The following is a 23,465-nucleotide window of genomic DNA, read 5'->3' as shown; positions in this document are numbered from 1 at the left end:
AAGAAATCCCAATCCCTCCGAGCTACACACTCTAGGGACCTAAACCTTGTCATCACAATAAGCAGAACATGCCGGAGGGGTAGATTCTTGTCCCAGAGACTTCCCATACTCTGGAACAAACTACCTATCTATATCAAACAAAGCTCCTCATTAGCACTCTTCAAGAAAAATCTTGATGATTGGATGGGAAATAGGAAATTCACCCCGGGGATCACCTCTGTGGCTCTGCTTGACAGTGGCACAGGAAAATAATTTTCTTGGGTGGCAAAAGCCAGGGGACCTTTTTGGCTGGGCTTGTATAGGCCCCAGGACCGATAGCCTATTATCTACATATAAACCATATGAATCAAATGGTTATTAAGGAAAAGCTGCATCTTCATTAAAGTATGTGGTGCTTAAAACTGTAATGTCTGTGCAATGTAAAATAAAGTTTGTGAACAAACTACTCTGACTTGGCTTTTCCCTTCTTTGGAAGACTGAGTGGCAGGTAATGATAAGAAAAGGAGCATGTTTACTGGACTCTTTTGAGATACCAGACCTTCATTTAAGTATCAGAGACTATTGCAAGACCAAGAAAAATAGTGATAATAGTGATAAATCAGGGGGTATAACAACACGTGATGTGGCTCAGATTAGATTATTTTTTATTCAGATCCAGCAGTTTGTTTGCAGAGATTATATTGATCTAACACTTAGATATGGGAAGATAATGCCTAAGAAGTAAATGGACCAAGTGGATTGGGATGTATAGCAACTTTTGTGTAAAGAAAACAAGTAAAACAGTTGTTGTCATTATAATTCATAGTTATCCAATGTGGCAAGTTGAATAGCAGTGAGTTATAACTAATTCATTTGCTTGCAAGATGCTTGTTTGTTCATGGATCATCAAAGAAAATTTCTGAGTATAGTACAGTGAGCTAAAAATGCCTGAGTAGTGCAGACACAAGTGCGGATGTGAGGTCTAATTTTATTCTTGAGAAATACAAGTTTCTTGGTTTGCAGAGAAACGCAAACACTGGAGTGTGTGCTATGGATTTAAATAAAACATGAACAGTTTGATTTACTACTAATACTAATGAGTTTCACCTTTGTACTTCAAGTTGTGAAATACTGTGTGTTGTTATTAATGCAGGAAAGGTTGATTTCTGGAGAGACAGGGTCAAGAAAAATATATTGTAGTTACAGAAATGGTTACAGAAACCAGGAGGATAATCCTGTGTTTCAGTGTTCACAGAAAGTTTGCACAGTACAAGCATAATTCCTGTTAAGATGTGAGGTGACATTTGCAATTTGTAAATACTTATGAGTAGTTCATATGCTTACAACATAACTTTATCATCCAATATCATTTGCAAGCTACAGCAAAGAGAGTACATCAGTTATATTTTTGCTTCTTAAAAATAAATAAATAATCTGTTTTCCATGGGACTGTAGGTTATTGTCTGCCATCTTAGATCACAAAATATCTTACATAATCAAGGTTAAAGGGGAAGCAGCCAAGTATGATTTAATGTTTGAATGGAAAGAAACTTGGTTGTCTTCCAGGGTGGAGGACAGGTTTGTGTGCTATACAAGGTGATAATGCAGGAGGTGCTGGAGGATGTAATTCAGCAGCCATCTCAAAATCAAGGTTTTGCAGAACTGTAATGAAGTTTACATCAGAGTGAGCCAAGATGGATTTCTTCAGCATCATTCTGCTTTATGCCATGAATGGAGAAGGAAAATACAGTTGATAGCATACTGCTGAAAAAAATTGCAGTTTATACCCTACCTCAAAGTGAATGAGCATGCTGAAGACACTTGTTCATAACATACATCTAGTTTTATTTACAGTAAGGCAGAAAGACAAATGGCAACACGATTAACTCTTCATTATGAAAGCAAAGTATTATACTTCGGGTTGTGCTACCATCATAGGCTCCAAATAATCTCAAGCAAAGTCCAGATAATCCATCAAGTAGTTCCACTAGATTCTGCCAATCACTCCACAATCCCCACACTAAGTACTCTAGATGTCTTCTTCCAACAATCTCAGTTTATTGCTGAGATACTCTGTCTCCTACGTAAAACTCAGATGTTTCTTTTTAATGATATTTGGTGACAGTGGATCTTTCTTACTTAGTAGCTAGTTCCATAAAGTTTCTTTCTCTGTTCATGGCCCTTCCTGATATAGGAAATGGATGTGGCCTCCTCCACTCTGGTCACATGTTGGTCTTCCTGCTATTGTGCCCTTGTACTGAATCCCCACATATCTAATTGTGGCCACTGGAGGAGCCATAAACCAAAAGACTCCCATGAGCTCAGACCTGTGAGAAAAAGTATTATTGTCTGGCTAGATCCTGTCTGCCCAACAAAGTTAGATACTATTTAATAACATGTCCAGGCTTGAAGTGGTATAACATCTCTCCATTGCCATCTCTCTCCAAGCCACTAGATTGTTTACTGTTTTTTCTCTCCAAAAAATGAAAATCAGTAGTCTTGGTTTGACCTTGTATGTGACGTGACTAATGCTTTTTCTTCTCTTTTCTGTTCTACTTGCAACATGTCAACAAGGCTATGATTGCTTTTGGCACTTTTATTCCAGTACCAGTTGATTAAATGTACTCAAGTCACTGTTTTCACATTTTTTTATTTCTTTATATAAACCCTTTGAATGTCTCATTGTTGGTTGGATAGGTCCAGCCATTTAATTACGTGAAGTGCAACACAGTGATGTTTTCATTTAGACACCCTACTGAAATGTTGGCACTTTTAATGCCAGATGCCAACAAGCCAAAAATAAAAAAAAGACAGAAAATGCAGGAAAACAGTGACTCTCAAAGATTGCTCTTCTCTTTAAATCTTTTCTTTTGCAGGAGAGCAAGGTCCCCTGCACCCTTGATGTGTGGGCAAGCACCCCTCTTCCCCAAAGTGTAAATATATATATATATATATATATATATATATATATATATATATATGGATTCCATACATTTGGTGGAATTAGTCGAAAATGATACCAGGCATTGCACTTCACTGAAAGCTCACTTGACTGAAAGCTCTCTTGGTCGAAGTTCATTTGGTCAAAAATGGAATATAGCCCTTGCCGCACTGCAGTGCAACCCTGGAGTGAGAATATTAAATAAAGGGGGGTGTGGGGGGCATAGCCTCCCACAATGGGGGTGTGGGGGGCATAGGCCTAGTTAGGCGTAGGCCTAGTAGGCATAGCCCTAGTTGTCTGGCAGATTGAGCTGAGCTGACTAAAAGACAAGTTTGGGTGTCAAGCCCTTCAGAGCCTTCATGCCAACAGAAAATGAAGGAGTCTAACCTATGAAATTACAATGCTAGGAAGAACAACAAATAAACAACCACACCCTTGTATAAACAACACACCAAAAACAAGGGTGATCGAAGGAGGTAGCAGCTACAGCAGCAGTGATCATTCAAACATCTACCATTATGGTAAGTTTACATACACAGCTGTACTATGTTCTTTATTTGATTACTGCTAAAGTAGCCTTAGCTATATAGGTAGATTATCATAACTAGTAGAAGAACCCATGGAACCCTGATGAATGACCTGGAGAAGAAATCAAGCTTATAGTACTTTGCAGAAGTATGTACAGATGACCAAGTAGCAGCGTCCAGGATATTTCTAGAATCCAACCCTTACCAAAAAGCCATAGATGAAGCCAAAGCCCTGGCAGAGTGGCCTTTACCCTGCCTGGAATAGTTTTGTTGTGGTGAGTATAACAAAAGGTAATAGCCTTAGACAACCATTTGAAAATCTGTTATGATACAGTTGTCCCTTTTTTTACCTTCACAAGAAATGAACAACTGACCAATGATCTAAAAGATTTAGTTCTGTCAAGATAGTACCTGAGTTGTATGGAGTATTCTTTCTCCTTAACTTTTCGGATCATGAAAAAAAACAGTGAGATTAATAGTTTGGCATAAAGTACACTCAGATACCAATTTAGGCATGAAGTAAGTATTAATCTCAAAGAAGACCTCTCCCTATGGAAAAAAAAAGGTAGGATCAACTCACCATAAAAGCTTGCAACTCAGATATCCTCCAGCAGAGGTCAGAGCAATCAGTAAAACTGTTTTCCATGTTAAGAACCTCAAGTTAGCTAGGATAGCTGGCTCACAAAAAGAAAGTGTTAGCTTCTCAACTCAAAATTAAGATCCCACGGAGGGGCCACTAGCTTACTTAGAGAACACTTATGCAAAACCTTTTTCAAAAACATTTTGACATGAGAATGCATTGAAAGATGGGGATCCATGGCCAGACATGCTAAACTGGCCAATAAATGAACCTTGCTAGAGGAGAAAGAAAGACCATTGGAATAGTAACACACAAATATTGTAAAACCAGAGAACAACTAGCCCTGGTGGGGTGCTGTTTATGTTGCTGATACCAACTAGAAAACATTTTCTGTTTGCTATATATAATTTTCTTGTAGCAGGCATTCTTGACTCCATTAGTACCTGCTTTACATCCTCAGTAAATATGAACCTAAGGGGAAATAAGACCATATCATCCAGGCAGTCAAATGAAGCTGATCGGTGTAGGGGTGTATCAGGCACTGCTGTCCTTATGTGAGTATATCCAGTATGTGAGGAAGCTTGAGGTACTTTCCACTGGCCACTTTGCAAAAGGAGGGAAAACCATTGTTGCCTAGGCCAGAAGGGAGTCACCACAATGGCCTTGAAAAATTCCTTCTGAATCTTCAGAAGTACCTTGGATATTAGTGGAAGGTATACAGGAACATTCATACCCAAGGAAAATAATAGGCAGCTGTCTTTCAGGCTTTCTTGACTAAAATTATGGAGTAGAAACTCACCAGCTGATTGTTCAGGGAGTAGGCAAAGAGGTTTATTTGAGGAGTTTACCATAGATGGATCAAATTTTGCAAGACTCCCTGATCTAGTTTCCATTGGTGATGGTCTGTCACAAAATTTTGCTCTGACAGAATGTAGGATGCATGTAGAATGAGACTGCATTGTGAAGCTATATCCCAACTACATCCCAAGCTAATATGGCTAGTGTGCAGAGAGGAGTGACTTGGTTCCTCCTTGCCTGTTGATGCACCACATGAATGTGGTATTGTCTGTAACAACTTGAAGAGGTCCCAGAGACTAAAGATCATTCAGAAATTTGAGAGCCTTGAACATGACAAGCATCTGTTTTTATATTTATGTATTTGTATCTATCATTGGCGGTACACAGATCTTGCACTTTCATCCATCCTAAAACTACTTGCCAAGAAAAATCTGAGGTGTCTGTGATGGCTGCTTTGGAAAAGGGAGGGAGAAGGAAAGATCTTGATTTAAGAACATCACTTGTCTCCACCAAGTGATCTTTTTTTCTGACAAGCCTGAGCACTAGCATTTGAGAAGACAAAGGATCTGGTGGTGGGGTCAAAGAGACTTCAGATACCACTGAATCTTTCTTATGTGGAGTTCTACTAGGGGTATCAAGAGAATCATAGAAGCCATGAGACCCAAAATACCAAGGTATTCCCTTGCAGTGACTGAAGTCTCAGTGGAAAAATTTAGAAACAGATCTAAATATAAATTTATTTTTCCTGTAGAAGATAAGCCCTTTGAACTGCAGTGCCTATTTCACATCTCAGAAACACAGTCCTGAGAGAAGTTAAAAACTACTTTTGACAGTTTGAAAGACTCTGCAAATATAAGCAAATTGTCTAAATATGGAAAAATGCAGATATTCTGTAGCTCTGGAAATAATTGTTTACCAGCAGAAGGATTAACTAAAGCTACAGCTGCTAGGTCACGTCTAACAAGTGTATATAAAAACCTAAAGACTGAGAAACTTTATAGAACTGATGTGCCTTTTTAGGGGCAGCAAAGCTGACAGTTCTGAAGGAATGAGTTCTGGTTCTAGAAATTCCTTGTATAACAACTCATAGTAATTTATGAGGAACTGAGAAACCTAAGTGTTATCCCATTGAAAACACTGGCACATTCTAGAAATAGTCTCAGAGAAACACACACACACACACACACACACACACACACACACACACACACACACACACACACACACACACACACATGTTAGAAAAAGCACAAGCCAACCATCGATCCTCAAAATGTTCAGAGGATCATACTATTCCCCTTTTACTGGTGGACCATGTTGGGGTAGTTTAGGCTGTCCACCATGGATTCCCTTATATCCATGTGCAGCACTGGTTAACCCCTTCTTGTGCAGTGGTGCCCTGCTTGCCAAGTAGAGATTCCCTTTTCTCCCCAGCTCATCTGCAGAGTTACATTACAGTTCTGTCAAACAGATTCTCATGTCCTCAGGCAAAGTCCTAAGGGAGTGTTCCATTACTAAAAGGTCTGCCAGTCTTTCAAAAGAGGTGACCTGACATCTACTCACCCACCTATGAAAATAAGTGCTTAGCTTGGCAATATAATCACATTCACTTTCATCTACTCTACATCTATGCTCACATTTTTTTCTGTAAGCTTCAGATGTTAACTTGAAACATTCCAAAAAACACTGTTTACTCTTGTCATAATTTAAACAATCATTATCAGACAATTTAGAAACAGTTAGAGCTTTACCATGGAATAAGCGGGTCAGGAACTGTACCCAGAGCCCTTGGTTAACATCAGACTGTTTACAAACTCTTTCAAATATGTGAATATAACTATCAAAATTATAATTTTTAGTATACTGTTGAACACATTTACCTAACTTTGCTGCTTCTGGGCTCCAGTTATTCCCTTCCTCATTACCTCCATGTTCCTGTTGAAGAGTCAGCATGTCCCTCTCATGTTAATGCTGCTTCTCATTTTCTTCAGCTTCCAAATGCTGCAGTCTGTCTGCAGATTCTAATTCCATGTTTTGCCTCCAGTTCAAGTCTCTTTAACTCCGGATGGGTATTTAAGTCCTGTGAGGAAAAGGTGAAATGTCCTGTTTCTGAGGGCTGCACATCCCCATCACCAAGCTGGTTGTCTTCCTCTTTGCTGGTTGGTAATGCAACTGTGACCAAGGTTGAAATTATTTCTTCTTTGATCAGGTTGGCATGCACCAATCCTTTGGATTTGCACACCTTTGCCAACTGGTTCGCTGTCAGTTTGCTATAATCCTCTTCTGACATCTTTGCCTGCTTTCCTGACTAAATTGAACTAAAACAAGTAAATAAAACTGTTGGGAAAAAAACTCGTTATGTTTACCTTGTGGCTGCTGAGAGTACACACACCCTTAGTGACAACAACTTAGAGGCTACAGAAGTTCAGTTAATATCCACACCACTGCTCACCAATATATGACATCCCTCCTCTGGGACAGTGATCAATTAGCCTAACTCCTCACCACTGACACCAGTGGGGAATGTCCACTGTGAGAAAAATAGACACACACACACACACACACACACGCACACACACACACACACACACACACACACACAAACAATACACAAAATTATATTATTAACCCCAAACAGAGAGGCCAATTTTTGAGCACATTAATACCATACCTTCAGTATGGGCATTATAGAGAAATAACAAATGTTTTGGGGGGTGGGGAAGCCTTCAACTTGTGGTGACAAACCTCACTACACCACAGTTCAATCTATTATTTTTATGTAATGCCCTTACTCAGTTACTTCAGATCAATTGTTATTAGGGTTTCATTGTTGCCACACTGCTCTGCTATACTGTGATTGTATTTTTTTTGCTGCATTGTTTAAATATGCCAGTACCTACTTTTGAAAGTTATGATTTGCCAGTTTTTAAGTTGTAAAAGCCAAAGGCAATTTAAACACAGAATTTGGCATTACAAATATATATATATATATATATATATCAGTTTTGTTGCAATGTTGCATTATCAAAATGCCCCTGATATGTGCATTCATTGCAGAGTGCAGTAGTGTTCTGCCTGGAATGAAAAAAAAAAACATGTATTTCAACATTGAAATATGCATACAATATAACTGTTATCCCATTGTTTTATTTGTTTTGCAATCTGTAGCTAGTTATAATGAAATATAGAGCTTTTGATGAACACTTTGCTAGTATTATGTAAAAAATAGTTTAAATACAGAGCTGCTATTGCAAGCCATAGCATATTACTGAATTACATTTCCTTTATACCAAGAATACAATGCTGATATTCTAGCACATTCAGTAATATTTAATTCAAGTATGGCAGTGAGGTAAAATTAAGAGTATTTACAAAAATCATTCATTTTAAATGAGTAATACTCTTCTTCTATGGGTCAGACTATTGTGTTTCTGTGATAAAAATGTGTATCACTTTTTTTACACCGTTTCAGTGAAAATACAGCACCAGTGTTTCCATCATTGTACAGACTGCAATTCTATTTAAATTAGCTAAACTGATTTAAATATAGTGTTACATTTATAAGTTGTCTGCATTGCAGAATTATACTGAGATTATTGTAAGAATACACTAATAATACTGTAATACAACAGAGCAAATTGGAAAACAAATTAAAAAGACTCTAGGCGATACTCTGACATTGTCTAATGAAGATGTGTTAACATGTTATTACCATTGTTCTTTCACTGACGAACTGGACATTACATTTTTCATTGCGCATTAGTGAATTACTTTGAATTACTATTAGGAATAGAGGCATAGCATTCTAATGTACTGAGCAATACTTGAACATTGGAAAATAAAGGTTTTCATGTCACTGCAGAAATGTAGTGGTACTGTTTAACTATAGGTAATATTAAGCATGCACTGGTAATAATTATTTATTTTTTATTTATTTCAGTTTGATGACCGGAAAAGTCCACTAGGCCAACAAGAGCCCATTTTCAGTGGAGGCCCGGGGAGAAAAGCTCCACAACACATTACAGACATATACAGTGTAGTAAAATCATAGTCGTTAGGCTAAGAATACATCGTAATACATACATACATAATACATCATAATTCAGCATATTAATACAGAAAGCAGTCAAGTATTATCTTCAGGCTGAGAATCCAGTACAATACAAATGGGATAAAATATAATCATGAGAGGAGATACTGGTAATGGAATGTTGTTGTGATATTTTTGAAAGTACAGAATTGGTTTGAAGGAGATTGCCCAGGACTGTTTAGTGGGGTGTAATAGTAGTAGGAGTAATAATAGTGTGAGCAATAAGTGATGGAAATGAGAATGAGAGTGGGAATGGGAATGAGAAATATAGAGGGGGAGTTACATCGGAGAGTGACATCAACATGCCATTTCAAAGATAAATGGGAGAACAAGAGAGATTTGAAGTTGGTATGGTTAGAAATATTGCAAAGGGAGAAAGGGAGAGAGTTCCGTAGTTTAGCTATGGAACAGGATAGAAGTGGGCCAGGGGATCTTAAGGTTTATAGATTTGTAGGAGGTTTTGGCTTTGTTTTCAGATCTGAGTGAGTGATTAGGTATGTAGGGGGTTAGGATGGAAGTGAGAGAAGGGCAGCTGGAAGGTTTGAGGATGAGCTTGTGGGCAGTGGTGAGTTGAAGGAATTTCAAGTAATTGGGTAGTTTGAGCCATTTTAGTGTATGGAGAGAGTGGCAATGGTAGGTTAAGTTTTTAGAATTGGTTGCAAATTTGCTTATTTTATGGTAGCAAGGCTCAAGTTTGGATTGTAGGCTGAGTTGGAGATTACTTAACAGAGGAGCGTCATACAAAAGAAAGGGGGGGAGGTAGGAGGAGGCTAAGATTTGTCTGGTGGAGGGGATGAGGTGACGGTTGTTTCTGTACAGGAGTCCGAGTTTTGATGGGTATTTTTAATGGTGGATTGGATACAGGTGCCAAATTTTAGATTTTCATCAATGGTGATGCCGAGCAGTTTAATATTGGATACAATTTCAAGGGGGATGTTATTCTGGCTGAGAATGGAGAATATGTTTTTGTTGATAGTGGAGTTTCTAAAAGGAGTAAAAAGCATCAGTTTATTTTTTTTAGCATTTAGGGACAAGTGATTCCTTTGCATCCAGGTTTCTGTTTTAGAGAAGGCTGATTGGGTTTTTAAGGTTAGGTCAGAGGGGAAGTAGGCTGAGCAGATGATTGCTGAACCATCTGTGTACTGGATGAGTGAGGACTCAGGGATGGTGTGGTGGAAGTTGTTGATAAATATATTGAAGAGTAGAGGACCTAGAATAGAACCTTGGGGTAACCCAGTAGGGGTAGGTAGGAAGGGAGAGGTTGAGGATTTCCATTGTACAGCTTGTTGATCAGAGAGGTAGCTAGTGAACCATGCTATGGCAGAGGGAGAGAGGAGGAGAGTTCAGATAGGAGTAAGGGGTGGGAGGCCATATCAAAAGCTTTTGATAGATCTAGGAAGATGGTAGATATGAGTTTGCCAGAGTTGCGTGCATGGTTAATGGTTTCAAGAAAGGAATGGAGGGCAGTCATGTTACTGTGACCAGGGCAGAAGCCATGTTGAGTGGGTATAAGGAGATTACTTTGTGTTAGGTATGGCATCGGTTGTGAATGGATAGCTTTTTCTAGTATTTTAGAAATTGGGGAAAGGATGGCAAATGGTTAACTCTGTGAAAGGCGTGTTAGCCGAGGCGCTAGAGTATTAAACAATTTGGGATTTTTATTCTTCTGCAGTTGGTGTTTTTAGCTTTTTCTGTGTTTTTTTAAAGGATGGCAATAGGCCTGAAGTTGGAGATGTCTGTGTTTTTGCCTCCCTCATAGATTGGGATGATATAAGCATGGTGCCAGATAGATGGTACATAGGATTCTTGGATGGATCTGTTTATTAGGATAGAAATGGGAAGAGTTATGCTGTCTGCAGATAGTTTGAGGAAGAGTGATGGTAGATTATCAGGTGCATTGTGGCAAGGTTTAAGTTTGAGGAGTAGTCTTTTTATTGTGTTTGTGGGGAAGGATATTATACTGAATGGGGAGGAAGGAGGTATGTGATTGGTGGAATGGGGGAGGTGTGTGGGGTTGAGATTGGAGGGGGAGAAGGAAAGAGGAGGACAGTTTAGCAATACACTCCACAAAGAAGGAGTTGAATTGGGTGGCTGTTTCAAAATCAGTAAGGATGAGGTTAGGACAGGGGTTATCTTTGTTTCCAGGGTGAAGAAGGAAGGAGATGGTGTCCCAAAATTGTTTATGGTTAGTTGAGTGATCGGACTGAAGTTTGGAGTAGTATGCTTTGCGATCTTTAGCTATTCATTTTTATGGAGTTTTGGAGCTGTTTGAATTCTAGTAAGGAGTTATGTTTTTTGTTTTTCTGGCATTGCTTCCATTTTTTGTCTCTTTGTTGCATTGCTAGTTTGGTTTCTTTTGAGAGCCAGGGACAAGGATTCTACTTGACCTGCTTGGTTCTATGGGGAGCGTGGTGATTTAATAGGTTTAGGAATGACTTATTGAAGTAGGTTACAACATTGTTGTGGGGTAGGGTTCTTAGAGGGGTCCAGTCAGTATGCTTTAGACATTCAAAGAAGGTTTGAGGGTTAAAAAAGGAGAGGTTGTGGGTTTGAATGTAGTCGTGTTTTTGAAGAGGAGAAGGGAGATGGTTGGCGAAAGCTGGCAGGTGGTCACTGAGAGAGTCAGGAAGGATTCCAGCATTTGAGATGAGGTTGGAATGGGATGTTAAGATCCAGTCAATGATGGTGCCGGAGGCCCCATCTTTGTTTGGCCTGGTTGGAGACTTTATTAGTTGAGCGAAGTTGAACAGGCTGATTGTGTGAGATCGGGCTTGAGAATTAATAGAGGCCCAGCTAATTTTCACCTAGGATATAGGTTTCATTTTTGATAATAAAAGAACCAGAAGAGGATGTCTTCTAGTGTTTGGATATTATTGCCAGGGGGAATATAGAGGGCTCATATGAATATGGGCTTGTGGTTGTTGCTTTTTAGTAGACCTATAGTTATTTCAGCATTGGCAAAGTTGAGAATATGATTGGTGTATGGGGTAATGGTATGAGAGGAGGTTTTAATAATAGCTAGTCCTCCACCTTTCTTATGTAGTCTGTCATTGTGAATCATTTGGTAGCCCAGAGGAAGGATTCTGTTGTCTTTTATATAGGGTTTACTTTAAGCCAGGTCTCTGAGATGACTGTTATGTCAGGGTGGTTGTTGGAAAGCAAGGCATGGAGATTAGGGATTTTGTTTCAAAGGCTTTGGGCATTAAATGTAGTGTGGCACATGGGTTTGGGAGTTTGGGGTTTTCTGGGGGGGGAGTTGGTGGACTTCATGATGGTGGGGGTCCTTGGTTGGGGTGAATGTTACCGGAGAGTGAGATGGTGATTTGGTGGCTGATGAGTGTAAGATAGCTTAGTGTGGAAGGAGAATTTGAGTGATGGTAGTGGTTGTTTTTTTGTGTGAGGTTGAAGGTGTGTATGAAGAGAGGATGGGGTAGGTAAAATTTTGGGTTCGAACAGCAGGGTTGCATTGGAAGAGTAGAGTTTGTGTGTAATGATAGTGAAAGGTGGTGTGTTAGTAATATGGTTAGTGATAGTTGGATGTGGGAGTGAAGTATGGTAGGGGTTAGGCAGTTGTGTAAGATAAGTTAGACAGATGAGTGAGGTTAGTAGGATTGATAGGATTAGTAGATGTGATGAGACATCGTTATGGAGGGGTGGGGTTATTAAGACTGGAGTTGGGTGTGGAGGGTGGAGTGCAGAATTAATTGGTTGATTGGTGATTGTGGGAGGAGTTGGGGATGAATAAATGTACAGGTAGTGGGGGCGGGTGGAGAATGGGGCTAGGGTAGGGGAGCAGAGTGAGCCAGTGCGTAGTGAGGGCAAATGGAGCAGGTTGAGCCAGAGAAGCTGTCAGCAAGAGACAAAGAAAACAATCAGTAAAACCCTCTCGGGACTGAGATGGCCAAGCTGTGGGTGTAGCTGCAATGCTACAAATGACCTTCGAACATGAGGAGGAAGAGCAAAGTATCATTAAGAGATACAAAGTGTAAATTCATAGTTTCATAGTTTCATAGTTTAGTACTAGGCTATCTGCCCTGAGGCATTTGCAAGCCTAGCCATAGTGATGTGGCTTTTGCCACCCCATGAAATGGTACAAAAATGTACAGAATAAATTTAGAATACTGTGCCTCTGTCTAGTAGTGACACAATGAAGGTCCCCTTATATAATAGAATTAGTTTACTGTGCCCCTGTCTAGCAGTGACACAGTTGTGACCCCTGGGGTAAACTTACGATCTTCCATCCACTCATCATGATTTCTCTTGAAGAGAGTCAGTGAGGGGCTCTGCCTAATATGAACTGGGATCTTGTTCCAAAGCATGGGAAGCCTCTGGGTTATGAATCTATCCCTCCAGCATGTCCTATTCATACTTGTGCCGAGGTTTAAGTCTTTAGCTCTCGTGGTCCTGATGGATTTGGATTTTTTGAGGTGGAGCATGTCCATCAGATCCTGATTGGACATGGCCATGTACGTCAGGCAGAGATCACCTCTGAGCAAGCGGTATGCTACTGAATAGAGCTGAAGTTTCTTTAGTCTGGCAGAATAAGACATATGTTGGAGACCCTTGATCCACTTGGTGAGGTACTTTTGTGGTCTCTCCAGCTGTTGCAAATGCCGGGTGAGGTACATACCAAATGGGGCATTGTACTCAATCATGGGTCTGATGAGGGAGGAGTATAGGGATACAATGACATCCTTGGATCTGGATGTGAATCCCTTCATGATGAGGTGTGCAAGGTAGAATGTTTTTCTAACCACTTTGGCAACGTGGGTGTCAAATGAGAGGTCACTGTTGACTTGGGTCCCCTAGGTTTCTGATTACTTTTTCCATACTCAGTGGGTTGCTGTCTATGTGATAATTTGTGGGTACTTTGTTTTTCCCAAAGGGGATGACTATACATTTTTTGGCATTTAGTTTAAGGCCGTGACTCCGGCAGCAGTTGTCCATTTCTGTGAGGCCTTTTTGTAGGATGTATGTGTCCGCTGGTGTATCGACTATGGCGCCTAGTTTGCAGTCATCTGTGAACTTTGTCAGCCACAACCCTCCCATGTTTGCTTTAACATCTGAGAAATAAATGCCGAACAAGAGGGGTCCCAGGACAGATCCCTGTGGGACACCACTTGTGACTGGCTTTGAGTCTGACATTGCTCCAGCGATTTTAACTTTATGGGTTCTGTCCTTTAGCCAGTTTGCAACCCATCTAGTGACATAAGGGTTTACGTTTAAGCTGTTGAGATTATCTATGATGCCTGAGTGGAGTATTGTGTCGAAGGCCTTAGCCAAGTCTAGGTAGGCTGTATGGACTGCTTTGCCCTCATCAATGGCTCTAGTGACTGTTTCGAAAAAGTCAACCAGGTTCAAAAGGCAGGATCTGCCCTTTACAAAACTGAACTGGGTGGGGTCAAGTGTCTGTAGGTCCCCTATGTCTCTGTTTATGAGTTCCATAATGATTCTTTCCATAGCTTTGCAGACCAGGCTGGTTAAGCTTATGGGGCGGTAGTTCCCAGGGTCTGTAGAGGTACCCCCTTTGTGGAGTGGGACCACTGTTGCTGTACGCCAGTGTTCAGGTACATATCCTGTAGTAAGGCTAAGGTTAAATAACATTTTTATGTGCGGATTTAGCTCCTCTTGGAGTTCACGTAGCACGCATCCCGGGATACCGTCAGGTCCCATTGATGCTGTGTTTTTAGCTTTGTTGAGGGCGGTTCTCACTTGGACATCTGAGATGACAGGGAGATTACATTCAGCTGGGATAAGTATTTCTTCTTTTGGGGGTGAGGGAGAGGAGAAATTTGCACTGAACCTGCCAGCCAGAATGTTGGCAATATATGTGGGTTCAGTGTATTTTTTGTTGTTGTGAACTAACTCTGAGCATATCTGAGGGTTTCCACCCAGGTTTCTAACATAGCTGAAGAAGGCTTTGTGGTTATCTTTAGTGTCCTTAGCGATTTTTCTCTCAAAGTTGGCCTTGGATGTTTTTATGAGAGAACGTAGTTTTCTGCTAATGTTGATCAGAGATGTTTTCCCTTTATGGGATTTTGCTCTGACGTGCAGTAGCTTCCTTCTTTTGTTATACAATTTGTTAATGGCTGAGGTCCACCAGACAGGACGCTTGCCTTTGGTGGAGAGGGACTTGGATTTATTTGGGATTGCATGATCCATGCATTCTTGGAGATGTCCATAGAAAGCATTTGTGAAGGATTCGGCATTGTGGGATGTGGTATCCACTGGCCCAGTGGGATTAAAGGATACCATCTCAGTCTTAAGAAGAGTGAAGCCTGCTTTTGAGAAGTTTTTCACTGTGGTCTTTTGTGCTGGGGGTGGAGGTGGGATATGTATATCCAGGGTGATTAGTTTGTGGTCAGATCTCACTAGTGAGGGGTATACCTCTGGTGTGGAGCATTTTGTCCCCATGTTTGTGATGATCAGGTCTAGTATATTATCTCCCCTAGTGGGAGAGGTGATTAGTTGTTCCAGTGTATTTGAGTTTATAAATTCCAGGAACCTTTGGGCTAGGGTGTTAGGGCTAGAATAATGTACCCAATCTATGTTTGGGTAGTTGAAGTCTCCCAGTATGATGGTATTTTGTGATACATTCATATCCTCCAATGTCTTCAAGAAGGCTGAGTGGGGTTCCTGAGATTGGGAGGGTGGTCTGTAACATGCTACCAGTTGTATAGCAGTTTTGCCTATGGTTAGTTGCACCTGTATGGTCTCTGATGCTTCATGTGTTGCTACTAACCTGGAGGTGTGTGCGTCCTTGATGAATATGGACACTCCCCCTCCCTTTGTGGTTCGGCCCGGGTTTTGGGGCCGAAAAGCATGATACGAGGTATAGCCTGGTAGCGCTGGGGTGCTCTCAGGAGCCTTGAACCAGGTTTCAGTTACTGCACAGACATCGATGTTCTCCATGTTGAGGAGTGCATCGAGTGCCTGCATCTTGAGATTTAGACTAATGGCGTTGAGCAGCATTACCTTTAGTTTTTTTCCATTTTTGTTTTCTAAGGAGGTGGGCTTGTCTTTTGAGCCTTGCCTAAAAAAGGCACTATGGGGGTACTAACGTGAGTTACTATTTTAGAAAAAGATTTAATATGGTTGCAGTTAGGCTGTAGATAGTGATACCTAAGAACTGCACATTTTATAGTGGAAGGCTGGGGAAGGGAAGAGTAGCACCGACCTAGAGGATTGTGGACTCTTTTTGCTAGTATTAAATAGGGTGAGATCACTGTTATTCAACTTACTGCACATACATTTCACTGTTACAGTTGGTTAGTTGCCATTTTGGAGGGTCCAGGGATCTGTTCTAAGTGGTGCCACTGGTGTTGCAAGGAATTATAGAGCTGAAATGTATAGAACATAGAAGGGCAATAAGTAAGAGCAGCAGTAATAACAAATACAACAACAGCAGCAGCTAGACAATGCTATACCACTGAAATGTTCTAAACTACTGAATGCTGGTTAAGCATGTATGGCAGTTTTGCTATTTATAAATGAAAAATGGTATTATGACATCAAGTTCATTCTATGATGTTTACCATATAAAATTGACAAAATTATCGTACTATCATTTTATGCAATTTTATATTTGCAATCAAGATTGTGGCTGACAGGTCTGAATAGCCAACCTAAAAGACTAATAAATGAATACAAATAAATGCATGTTAGGGATATGACAATACGTGATAAATGTTACTACAAAAGTATTGCTCAAGACTGCTACTTGTGCTATACTGCAATGGCAAAATACTATTAAAATTTAAGATTATATACTTAATAATGTTAATGCCTCATCTCTAAGACAAAAATAGCAATATATTCACATTATATTCATAAAAATGAGGGTGAAATTAATGCATAAAGAATATATTGATAAAGTTACAAAAAAATCTCTCACGTAATCAGAATTTTAATCAAATTAAAAGCAATACCAGAATGTATCAATAATTTTTAAAGATGCTTGCAAACTACTGAAAATAAAGTTTCCAGGATTACAGATCAAGTCTCCTTGTCACATGGAGCACTGGGATAATTGCTTAAGTATTTCATTATAATGAACTTTAAACAGGACAGGGAATGCTGGTGACATAATACCAATATAATGAACTTCAAGTGGACAGGGCATTCTGTCTGTGTAATCAATGTATAAAGAATAAGTTTCCCACAGCAATTCTGCTCCATATACTGTGACATAGTGGTTACTTCATCTATATCTCCAGAAATTTAAAAGATCTACAAGACCACTGTAGAACAAACCCCACCCAAAAAAATTATAAAAAGGGAGAAATACTGAAGGCAGCTGTAAGTTGCATACTGCAGCCTCCCTCCTTTTCAGTAATGCCTCTAGTCACTTTCACTTGCACTTTTAGACCTGTACATCCCCTAACTACATCTTCTATGTGGCACACATCCCTTACTTACAGAACATGCACACTATCCCCTGCCTCTTCATTCTGCATGACTGAAGGCTCTGATGAATCTGCAAGCCACGTTTCAATATTATGGTAGAGAACTGTGGTCCTTCACAAGTAATTTACTAGTCTACAGTTGATTATTGTCTCATTATTGTATGAATACAAAAACAATGTAATGCTAACATATATGATGAACCTTCAGGTCTATATCACTTTGTCACATCACAAATCAGCAAATGCCCATTTGGCAAATACCTATTAATCAAAGCTACTAATCATCGAACTGAGTTTTCAGCAAAAATGTTCCTAGGGCAAACCAATAGTTGGCCATTATCTGGAATTTGCCCTTTTCCTCCACTGTAGTGTGATCTCAGGGTTGGTATATTTAGTTAGGAGGGTGTGGGGGGCACAGCCCCCTACACTGGGGAGTGTGGGGGTGTAGTCCCCACCTGGATATGTGTTATGTTTTATGGTTTTGTTAATGGTTGTTTAGGTGGTCTACTGCTGGTTTGCCTAGGAAAATTTTCAATGAGAACTCAGTTCAATGATTAGTAGCTTTGTTGAATACACGTTGAAGGATGATGAATAGGCATTCAATGATTTTTGACTCAATTAAGTAATATAGACCCATATTTATTCACCAATAACTCTTCAAATCCAAATATCTGTATTTTTATTACCAAACATTTTAATGAGATTTAATTTACTTAGCAAACTACTGTTAACATGTGCTTATTATTTACAGGCCATTAACTAATATATAAGAAAGTACCTGATACCTGTTCTGAATCTGAACATGAAAGCATACATTCATAAATACAAACTACAATATGTAAATATTAATGTTTCATCATGCAATGATTCAAAAGAGATAATTTTAAATATTCAATGTACTTATATAAAAAACTAAATCTACATGGGTAAATAAATTATTAGTAATAATAGCCTTCAAAGATAAATCGAGGTTTCAATAATTATTAAACATAATTGTATCTATTAGGCAGAAGAGACATACTTGTGTTTGAATGGGAAAGTGCTTTTAATTTAATTGAATTTCACTGTTTAACATGTTTACTCTAGGAAGTATTTAAGCTCATTTAAGAACATATCAACCATTTTTTAAAAGCTGTTTCTGAAGATTACAAGTACTAGAAAATGTATCTCTGTTGCTTGATGGGCACAAGAACACAATTTTGGATCCTTACTGTGATAGAGCTAAACCACCAAATGACCATTCGTATCAGAAAAGATGTTGGCTGTTATTATCTGAATTTTTTCATTTTGCAAAAAGAAAGCCTATTTGTTGGTTGGAAATTAATTTTACTGGTCTTAAAAGGTTTATACATGTTTTTCACTCAGCTGAACTAGGTTCAGAATTAATATTTTTGTGTTGCATGGTTTGTACCAGAAAATAAGATGTCAAGAATCTAAACATTTATTATTGTCTGACCTTTGTATAATATATTAAACATTGCATTATACTCAATGTACAAATAATTTGGTTACAAGGTAATTTAGATGTCACTGGTTTAACTCTCACTTATTTTCAGATTATATTAACAATGAAATAAATAATTATTGCGCGATAATTCCATAATGATGCCATCTTTTTCTTCTTCATCTTCTTATTTTGGCTGTTCCTATGAGGGGGTCGCCACAGCGGATCATCTGTTTCTATTTCTGTCCTCTGCCTCTTGATTTGTCACACCAACCGCCTGCATGTCCTCTCTCACCACATCCATAAACCTTATCTTAGACCTTCCCCTTTTCTGTAGCTCCATCCTTAGCATCCTTCTCCCAATATACCCAGCATCCCTCCTCAGCACATGTCCAAACAAATGCAATCTTAACTCTTTTGTCTCCAAACCATCCAACCTGACCTAACCCTCAAATATACTGATTCTTAATCCGGTCCATCCTCATCACACCCAATGCAAGTCTTAACATCTTTAACACTGGCACCTCCAGTTCTGACCCCTATCTTTCCATCTGTGCTACCATCTCCAATCCATATAAGATAGCTGATCTCACTACCCTCTTGTAGGCCTTCCCTTTCAGTCTTACTGGTACCCATCTGTCACAAATCACTCCTGACACTCTTCTCCACACACTCCACCCTACCTGTACTCTCTTTGTCACCTCTCTCTCCCACACTCACCATTACTCTGAACTGTTGATCCCAAGTATTTAAACTCATCCACCTTCGCCACCTCTACTCCCTGCATCCTAATTATTCCTCTATCCTCCCTTTCATTCACACAGATATATTCTGTCTTAGTCCTGCTGACCTTCATTCCTCTCCTCTCCTCTCTAGAGCATATCTCCTCCTCTCCAGGGTCTCTCTACCTGTTTCCTATTCTCATTACAGATCACAATGTCATCTACAAACTTCATAGTCCACGGGGACTCCTGTCTTATCTCGTCTGTCAACCTGTCTGTCACTATTGCAAATAAGAAAGTACTCATGGCTGATTCTCATGTAATCCCACCTCCACCTTGAATGCATCCGTCACTCCTACCACAGATCTCATCACTGTCACACTACCCTCATACATATCCTGAACCACTCTTACACACTTCTCCTCCACTCCCGACTTCCTCATAAAATACCTCAACTCCTCTCTAGGTACCCTGTAATATGCTTTCTCTGAGTCCACAAAGACACAATGCAAGTCTTTCTGACCCTCTCTATATTTCTCCATCAACACCTACAGAGCAAGCATCGCATCTGTAGTGCTCTTTCCCATCATGAAACCATACTGCTGCTCACTAATTATCTCCTCCATTCTTAACCTAGCTTCCACTACTTTTTTCCAAAACTTCATGCTCTGACTGAGCGATTTTATCCCTCTGTAGTTACTACAACTCTGCACATCAGCCTTATTCTTAAAAAATCGGTATCAAAACACTTATTTACCACTCTTCAGGCATTGTCTCACTTTCCAAGATTTCACTAAACAATCTGGTTAAAAACTTCACTGCCATGTTTCCGAAACACCTCCATGCTTCCACAGGTATGTCATCTGGACCAGCAACCTTTCCATTCTTCATTCTCTTCATAGCTGTCCTTACTTCCTCCTTGCTAATCCGTTGGACTTCCCTATTCACTATCCTCACATCATCCAACCTTCTCTCTCATTCTCTTCATTCATCAGCCCTTTAAGTACTCTTTTCATCTGCTCAACACACTTTCCTCACTTGTGAGAAAGTTTCCCTCATTATCTTTTATCACTCTTACTTGCTTCACATCTTTCCCAGATTGGTCTGTCTATCTAGACAATCGACACAGGTCCTTTTCTCCCTCCTTAGTCTCCTAACTTTCATACAACTCTCCATACACCTTATCATTAGCCTTTGCCACCTCTCCCTTCACCATACGCCTCATCTCCTTATACTCCTGTCTACTTTCTTCATCTCTCTGACAATCCCACTTCCTCTTCACCAAACACTTTCTCTGTATACTCTCCTGTAATTCCTCATTCCACCACCAGGTCTCCTTGTCCTCCTTCCTCTGTCCAGATGTCACGCCAAGCACCTTTCTAGCTGTCTCCCTTACCACCTCTGCTGTAGTTATCCAGCTATTTGGTAACTTTTCACTGCCACCCAGTGCCTGTCTTAACTCTTCCTTGAACTCCACCTTACACGTATCCTTTTTCAACTTCCATCATTTGATCCTTGGCACTTCCCTCACTCTTTTTCTGCTCTTCTTAATCATCAGCATCATCCTAGAGACCATCATTCTATGCTGCCAAACTACACTTTGCCCTGTCACTGCTTTACAGTCTCCAATCTCCTTCAGAATACCCCTCCTGCATAGGATATAATCCACCTGTATGCATCTTCATCCACTTTTGTATGTCACTAATTATCCTCCCTCTTCTTAAAATACATATTCAACACAGCTATCGCCATCATTTTTGCAAAATCCACTACCATCTGTCCTTCTGCATTCCTCTGCTTAACATCATAACTATCCATAACTTCCTCATCCCCTCTGTTCCCTTCACCAACATGTCCATTGAAATCCTCTCCAATCATCATTCTCTCAGCCTTGAGTACACTCATCACCAGTTCATCCAACTCACTCCAAATTTTTTCTTTCTCATCCATAGCACACCCAGCTTGTGGAGCATATGCACTAACAACATTCATCATTACACCATCAATTACCAGCTTCATAAGCATCACTCTGTCTAACACTCTCTTCACCTCCAAAACACTCATGGAATACTGTTCCTTCAGGATAAACCCCTACCCACATTTCTCCTCCCATCCACACCATGATAGAACAATCTGTATCTACCTCTGGTACACATGGCCTTACTTCCCTTCCATCTGGTCTCTTGCACACACAATATATCAACCTTCCTTCTCTCCATCATATCAGCTAGCTGTCTCCATATACCAGTCATACTGTCAACATTCAACGTTCCTACCATCACTACCACACTCCTAACCTTCCTCCTCTCTTCCTGTCTTTGGACATGCCTTCACCCACTTCTACTTCTTTTCCTTCAGCCAACAGTAGCCCAATTTCCACCAACATACTGTTGGCTAACCGTACTGGTGGCAGTCGTTGTTAACCTGGGCCTCGACCGATTTGGTATGGAAATCTGTATTGTTGTCCTGATATGTCATTTGGCAAAAGATTTACACCGGATCCCCTTCCTAACATAACCCTCCTGATTTATCTGGGCTTGGGAATGGCAAGAAGAAATTCACTGGATTCTGCATCCCCAGTGTCTGGGTTCCAGTATGATGCCATTACTGAATACTAAATGAGATGCATTCAAAGCTTCTATACGCAGCCATATAAAAACATTTAATATTTATTTTTAGTGGAAAAAGTCTTACATTAAAAGACTTAGAATAACAGACACAAGTTTTAATCAAATATCAATAATAAATTATGAAGCAACGGTAATTACAAAAACCGAATCAACTAAGAATTTAACCAAATCAAAAGACTCCTTACAAGGAGGTCCATATACTTGCATCTCAATATACAAGTAATGTTTTTAAAAATATAATTTTGCAGTATCATGATGTAGATAGTACTGTAATATCTAACCAAAGATAAAATAGAATAAAAAATAAAAACTTACGTTAGTAAAATGCACAATCAAGATTGGTCAAAAGACACAAATAAGTTGAGAAACTGGAAAAATAAAACACTTAAAGTAGCATTCCATATTATGCACCCTGAAATCTCTGTAGAAGACATAAAAATGCTATTATTAGTTTAAGAATAAATAAACTCCAGGGACCGATGTATTAATTGCTGAATTTTATTAAGAGTTTATAAATAAAGTTTCCCACTATTTACATAAAATAGACAATTTTATGTCTATTCTGAAATGGGTAATTCCCAAACTTTGGCCTTATCAAAAATATCATTAATTAAGAAAGAAGGAGAAGATTACCTAAAACCTGATAGCTGTAGACATATTTTTTAAGCAGAATGTATATTTGTCAGGTTTTGGAATGCTATGAAATCCAACAATGACTGATTAGTATTAATAAAAAACTATGCTTTCAGGCTGGAAGTTAAAATTAAAAATAACATACTACTAACATTTTCTTTATAAGTCAAGGATTCCCCTGACCTGCAAACCTTTTTGTCTTAGAAAGCAGTCCTGTGTTGTATAAATTATATGATGAAAACAAACAGCAACAGGTTTGGTTGATTTCTCACCATTAGCATAGTCAGACAACCTGTTGCTTACAATGTCAGATTTCAATAATTACATGGAGATCGTGATAAGTATTATAACGGAGGCTCAAGATGGAATTGGTTAAGTTATTAACTATAATAAATCAAAAAGATTAAAATAGTATGGAAGGCAAATGGATTTTACATGCAATATTCCTACAGTGGTGGAAACGAATTTCCTCATAGTACATATTTTAAAAGGTTTTGACCAGAATGCATATAGACCATATGCAAAGTATTTGATGAAATTAAGAACACTTTAAAGAAATTTCATAATAGATTTTATTCATTGTTCAGTAGTGTGAAAATTATTAAGATGTCTGTATCGGCTTAGATTTTACTTCTTTATCAGAACATGTTAATTCCTCCCATAAAAGAGATTTCTCAAATTAAGAAATTTGTTTCCAAATTTTCGTGAAGAGAAGG

The sequence above is a fragment of the Protopterus annectens genome, chromosome 3.part1, assembly GCF_019279795.1.
Source record: "Protopterus annectens isolate FY-2018-M chromosome 3.part1, PAN1.0, whole genome shotgun sequence".
In the NCBI taxonomy this organism is placed as follows: Eukaryota; Metazoa; Chordata; order Ceratodontiformes; family Protopteridae; genus Protopterus; species Protopterus annectens.
Note: the sequence above shows the minus strand (reverse complement) of the source record.